The sequence below is a fragment of the Aythya ferina genome (assembly GCF_964211825.1).
Source record: "Aythya ferina genome assembly, chromosome: 3".
Classification (NCBI taxonomy): domain Eukaryota; kingdom Metazoa; phylum Chordata; class Aves; order Anseriformes; family Anatidae; genus Aythya; species Aythya ferina.
This window is the reverse complement of record NC_140298.1, coordinates 29950332-29956331: the sequence shown is the minus strand read 5'-3', so window position 1 is coordinate 29956331 and position 6000 is coordinate 29950332. Positions and strand designations below refer to the sequence as shown.

Here is a 6000-nt window from a genome sequence, read left to right as displayed (position 1 = left end):
GGGTGCCCTAGCTTCGCTGAGCCCCAGCTGCGTGTCCTCTGTGGCGGGCAGGCCGCAGCTGCCGCCATGGGGCGTTGGGTGTGCGGTGGGACAGGTCTGGCCCCTCAGGGTGGTGCTGCCCCTCCTGCCCCTCCCCGGCCATGGGGCTGCCCGCCAGGCCCCGAGCCAAAATGGTGCCTCTCCCCCCGCCGCTCCAGCGTAGGCTCCAACCTTCCAGGAACTACGCCTCCCAGCGCGCCCCGCGGCGGAAGGGCCGTGAGGAGCGGAAGCGGCGTGCCGCGCGGCACGCTGGGACACGTAGTCCTGCCGAGGCGCGATCCCGCGAATTTGAAAATTCCCGCGGCGGCGGCAGCAGCAGCAGCAGCAGCCGCGGCAGGAGCAGGAGCAGCAGCGGCAGCGGCAACTCTCGCGAGACCTCCGCCCCCCGGCCCCCGCGCGGCGGGTGAGCGGGCGAGGTGGGTGCCGCGCGCGCGGGAGGAGGAGGAGGTGAACGGGGGGGGGGAGGGGGCGGGGCGCGCGCGGCTGCGCAGGCCCCGATCGCGGCGCGGCGCGGCCGGGCCCGGTGCGGGCGGGCGGGCGGAGGGAGGCGGCTGTAACCGCTGCGGGAGATGCCGCCGGCCTCACCGGCACGTACCGGGGCGGGGGCGGGCGGGGGGAGGCACGGCGGGAGGGAGAAGGGAACGGAGGGCAAGGGGGGGGTGGGCGGCGGCGGCGGCCGCGTACCGGGCGCTCCCCCGGCGGCTGCAGGCCCGGCCCCGAGCCCCTTACGTAAGGGCCCGCGGGCGGCGGCGCCGCGGCCCGGCCCGAGCCCCGCACGTGGCCCGGGTGAGGCCTGGGCAGCGCCGCCGGGGGCGGGCACGGCCCGGGGGGGGGCGGGGGGCGGCTTCCCCGCAGCCCCCGAGCGCGCCCCGCGGCTCCCTGCCCCCGCCTGGCTTTATTTCCCTCTCTGTTTTCCCTTTTTGTGCTTTTTTTTATTTGCTGGTCCTGCCCCGCCGGGGGTGCGGGGACCCGCTGGGGCTATGGGGACCCGGCGTGGTGCTCAGCGTGTGCCTGCCGCGCTGAGTTCCTGCATCACCCTTGCAAGTTGCTGCCTTAACCGTAAATACTCCGTTTCTTCAATGATCCCGGTCCGGAGGTGCTGCTGGTAGGGAAGGAGGAGCGTGGCGGCTGGCTTTCGGCTCTCAGCTCCGTCACGGTGGTTTGTAAAATACTCCGAAATCCAGGGGCTTGGTGAGGAGTCCTGAGCCCTGCCCGTAGCGCAGCGTGGTCATTCAGGTGCCGTGTTCACCCCGTGGCTGTGGGTGTTTGTGGCGGTCCCGGCGGGCGGCTGTGTCACGTGCTGGGGCACACGGCGCTCTGCTGAGGACAGCTCCTCGTGCGCGGGCTGCATCGACTCGTTGTGCTGCATTCATCTGCTCGGGGATTGCTTTTTTCACGCAGCGCAGTGAACTTAATCAGGCTCCTATTAATTTCGTGCCTTCTACCTAGTAAGCTGTCAGATGCAGTTTTCGAAAAATAATGGTGACAAGCGGTTGCTGGCATGGTGCTGTGCTGCCTGTGCGGAGAACAGAGTGCTCAAACTGGGAGGGCACTCACCGAAAGCCTGGGCCTGTCTGTCTGTGTTTCAAATGTTTTTGCCATTCAGCTCATCCTGTTGCCCCCTGTGAAAGCGCCAGGAAGGATGTATGTTACGGTGGCATGCCAGGAGGCTGGAAATGCCTGGCTGACTACTGGCCGTCTGTTAGGAGGCTTGTGTGTGCTCTGTGCTGCTAACACCTGCCTCTGCCTGCCCTTGGCGTACCAAATAATGTAAAAAAAGACCGTAATTTTAGAACTGACTGCAGGAACTTCTGCTGGCTTAGCCATGTTAGCTGGGGTCTGCACCTCTTGGGTAAAAGCATAGTCATGTTAGAGGTTAACCATAGGAGGTAGCTGGGTGAACTGGGTCCTGTGTCGGGTTCTGATCTGGTTTGGTTTTGCTTGTTCTTTGATTTAAAGGGAAACCAAATACATGGTTTGTGTCAGGTATCGGGTTGTAGCTATTGGGGATTGTTGGGATAGAGAGCTGCAACTCTTTCTTCTCCTCACTCTTCGCACTGTGGATCTGTGTTTCTCAGCGAGCTTGTGGTGCATCCACACAGCCTCTGACTGTGACAGCCTCTTTCTAGGCTGTGCTTGGGGGAAGCGTTCTAGAATTATGATGTGGATGACCATAATGAGCAGTGGCTCTACACTGAAGTTCAGGTCTTGGTTTAAGCGTGGAGCTTTTGCTTAAGACATTAGGGGGAAGTTTCTCTGCGCAGCTAGGAGAGAGAGTACCCTGTGGTGCTTACTAAATCCTTTCTTCAGGAGTAAATCACGGCAAAGTGCTAATTCACTGCACCTGACTACCAAAGTGCTGTAAGTGTCATCGTCTTCTGCTCCTCCTCCAGTGCCTGTGAGTTGCTTCCTGTTTTTTTCCACTGAAAATGTCATGGAAGTAGTCAGTAATAGCTCTTGAAGTTCTGTAATTGTCAACTTTACCTGTTAGTCAACAGAGTGAACGCTGCTCATCTCGAAAGAGTTAGCTTTGTCTTTCACCTTCTCTTCCTTGGCTTCTTCCCACTCTTTGTCCTTTTTCTATAGAAAATGTGCCTGGAATGATGTCGTGCAATGCTGTTTGTTCTCTGATCACTGAATAATACTTTGCTGAAATCACTTTAGCTTCCCCATCTGCTGAATGAGAGTGATGCTTGTCACCTGGAGCCTTCTCAGTGAGGTAGTCTCTACGTGAAACAGGGAGTTAAAAGTTGACTGTGTCTTGGGCAGTGACCTTTCTAAAAGTGAAGTTGATTTCAGCTCCTTGAAACTGAGCGTGGAGTTTCACACGTGCAGGAGCCAGCACAATGGCTGGCTGCCATAAAATGGGGAAGGCCTCGCTCCCTCTGCTGATTTGCGATGCGTTGGCCTGCCTCTTCCTTGTGTTGACTTTTGTGCTCGCTAGCTCTATCTGCAAGCCAGTTTAACTCTCTAACCTGGCAGAAAGCTGTTGGCTTTTTGGGGTTAGTTTCCTGCCTGCTTAGGGAGTTGGCTTGGCTTGCAGAGCAGTCGGAGAGGCTTGCCAGTCAGTGCAGGGTGAGCCGCAGGGATGCGGTGGGGTGAACGTGAGTGCATGGAGAGGTGGGAGGCAGCAGCCAGGTCTCTCTTCTGGTGCCAGTGAATTCACCGTGTTTTGTGAAATCACACCTGCTTGTGACTGGCTATGCTTTGGGCTTTTTCTTCAGTAAGCAGACACCATTCTTTGTCTTCGAAAGTGGTTTTCATGCACTTCGGTCAGTTAAAACTGACATCCCAGAACTCTGACTTGGCTGTCTGTGGTTCTTGAACATGTGGTTTCTCATGTTTTTCTTTTGGAGTCTGTTCATCCAAAAACGTGCCATCATTCAGGGTTTTTTGACACATTCATGTCTTTGGGAATAATTCATGATGTGTGAAGTTTTAAGCACCCGGGGTGGAAGAGGAGTTGGCAGTGTGTACACAGAGCGCTTTGGTGTAGGATGCAGCTGGAAGGTCGGATGCCGATTTTACTCCTGAATGTGGAGTAAGCCTGTGGCATTTCACACTAATCTGGTTTCCAACAGACAGGAGGAATACAAATGTAATCGCTGACATTGTCTTCAGAGAGAGCAGAAACGCAGTCAGTTTTGGATGTACTTCTGAACAGGAGAGGTTTTGTGCCTTTAACCTATCTCTGTCCTAGTCACAGGGTTCTTGTGAGCAAATATTTTTCCACTGTTGTGATTTCCCAGCAGTCGTTGGTTTAACTTAGCAGAATGATGGAAGTAAACCATGCTAATAACCTGATCACTATACATACTGTTCATAATTTATCATGGAGTTATCTTCCCAGTTCCATATTGCCAGGCCAGATGTCTAGGAAAAAAAAAGTCATAAATTCGTGTTGGCTTCCTAGAGGAGACATAGGCATGCCTGGTGCTGTAGCATTTTTTTTTTTTTTTCATGCTTGTATATGCATTTAAAATAGCTGCAGCATGATTAAATGTAAGGTTACAAGAATGCTCCAAGTGTTGAAGTGTTTGGTGTTCCTGAGGGGTGGCACTGGACTGACACACGTGAGGGGACGCTGGCAGGGTGGCGCTGTGTCAAGCCGGGAGCTTCCCACCGGAGAAGAGGAGTCCACTTGGCTTTGGTTCAGGGTGGTGGCTGTGGGGCTCGTTTGTTCTTTGAAATCGCATCTCCCCACTGGGTTATCTTTACATACAATTTCCAGTTTGTCCACACGGAGCTCAGGCCTTTTCTCTGTGCTCTTGGCCTCCAGGTGGGCAGTGGCAAAGGCAGGAGGGCTGAGGGCATGCGGCTGGGAATGCCACCTGCCTGCCCTACTGGGAGGGAGACACCTCGGTTCTTTAACACAACCATCGTGTGACTATTGCGAAATACCATCTTAGTAATCATGGAGTGCTTGTCACACAAACGTGTTTTTCAGAAGCGTTCGTGCTTATTTATAGAGAAGATTTATGGTTTTATTCCCCACGATCGTGTTCTTTTCTGAATTGCATGCTGTTTTCTACACTTCCTTCGTACGTGCTGTCAAAATCAGTGCTCTCCCTTAGCGGAGCATCAACTGGGTGAACGTTTTAAAACAGGCTATGTCAGGGTTTTTGAAGTAGTATTTAAAACAAAATGCAGTGCTTTTAGTAATGATCTGGGTGACGAGGCAGAGCGTACCTTCAGCAAATAACTCTTCCGTCAAGCCGTCAGCAGCTTGCTTTTAACAAAACAGTGAATTAGACTGTGAAGCAGTTGCCATGTGCAAAATACCCAAGAAGTTATTTCTGGTGGTGGTGGGTCTTCTTTGGCCTGGTCAGAATGCAGAACCTTACCTGATTCCTAGCAGAACATCTTGGATAGAAGTCGCTGGGACCCTGGACAGAGACTACATGTTTCAGATCCTTTTTCTTCCCTCTATCTCCTTGTCTTACATGTCTTCTAAACAGGATAACAATTGCTGACAGAAAAAGAACCCAAGTAATAAGAACACATTATATCCTATTACATGAGAAGCATTTTGGGTGGGTTTTCTTACTTTTTTTTTTTTTTTTTTTTTTAAGTTAATGACATAGTCTACTTTTGGTATCTATTTTATCTGCTGCTTCCATCTGTTCTGTTTATCTCCTTCTGCATGTGCTCTGCTGAGTAGTCTTTCTTTGTTCATTACATAGTATATCCCCATTACTTTATCCTGCATTTGTCTTGAATATGATTTTTCTGCTTGGTTGCCTTCTTTCTCTGCTCTTTCAGATGTATCAGTTGGCTGTCCTGTTTTTCCTCTCTTGAAATTTCTTCTCCTGATTATATTCTCAGGTCATTCCTACTTGTTCAGCATCACAGAGTTGCAAAGGAACCTATGAAAGCAGTTGAATATTGATGGAAATTAAAAAGATGCTATTCAGAAGCCCAGAATATCTATTAGTATTTGGCATTATGGGTTACTCATGCAACATGTTCAGTCACTCATTTATGAGTAAACTCAGGCAGACTGCTGGTTGAAATACGGAGCATTTCACTGTCTGGAGCACCTCTATGCAGTGCAAAAGTTCATCCTGTTGGCATTGCTAAATGATGCTAACTATGTAAAGGGGGCCTAAAGGAAAGATGGGGAGAGACTTCTTAGCAGCTGTTGTAGCGACAGGAGAAGGGGGTTTAAACTAAAAGAGGGGAGATTTAGATTAGATACAAGGAAGAAATTCTTTACTCTGAGGGTGGTGAGGCACAGGCTGCCCAGAAAAGCTGTGGATATCCCATCCCTGGAGGTGTTCAAGGCCAGGCTGGATGGGTCTGGTGCGAGGTGTCCCTGCCCATGGCAGGGGGTTGGAACCAGGTGATCCATGAGGTCCCTTCCAACCCAAACCATTCTGTGATTATGTAATTACCAAAAAGCAAATTCAGCTAACCTACTGTGAATAAGTTGTCCCACTTGGAAGTTATCTGTGCTAGTTG

General features: G+C 52.0%; 1 protein-coding gene across 4 annotated transcripts in view; it reads left to right on the top strand.

Annotated features, from left to right (window-relative positions):
• Positions 1-321: 321 nt before the first annotated feature.
• AHCTF1 (AT-hook containing transcription factor 1) overlaps positions 322-6000 on the top strand; it is a 46460-nt gene continuing 40781 nt past the window's right edge. For 2 of the 4 annotated variants that reach the window (XM_084512220.1, XM_084512217.1), the window contains exon 1: positions 525-626. The gene's annotated coding sequence lies outside the window, so the exon portion shown is untranslated. Of the gene's footprint in view, positions 456-524; positions 627-4985; positions 5073-6000 lie in introns of those variants that run through there. The other 2 variants (XM_084512218.1, XM_084512219.1) reach the window with 2 other exon arrangements.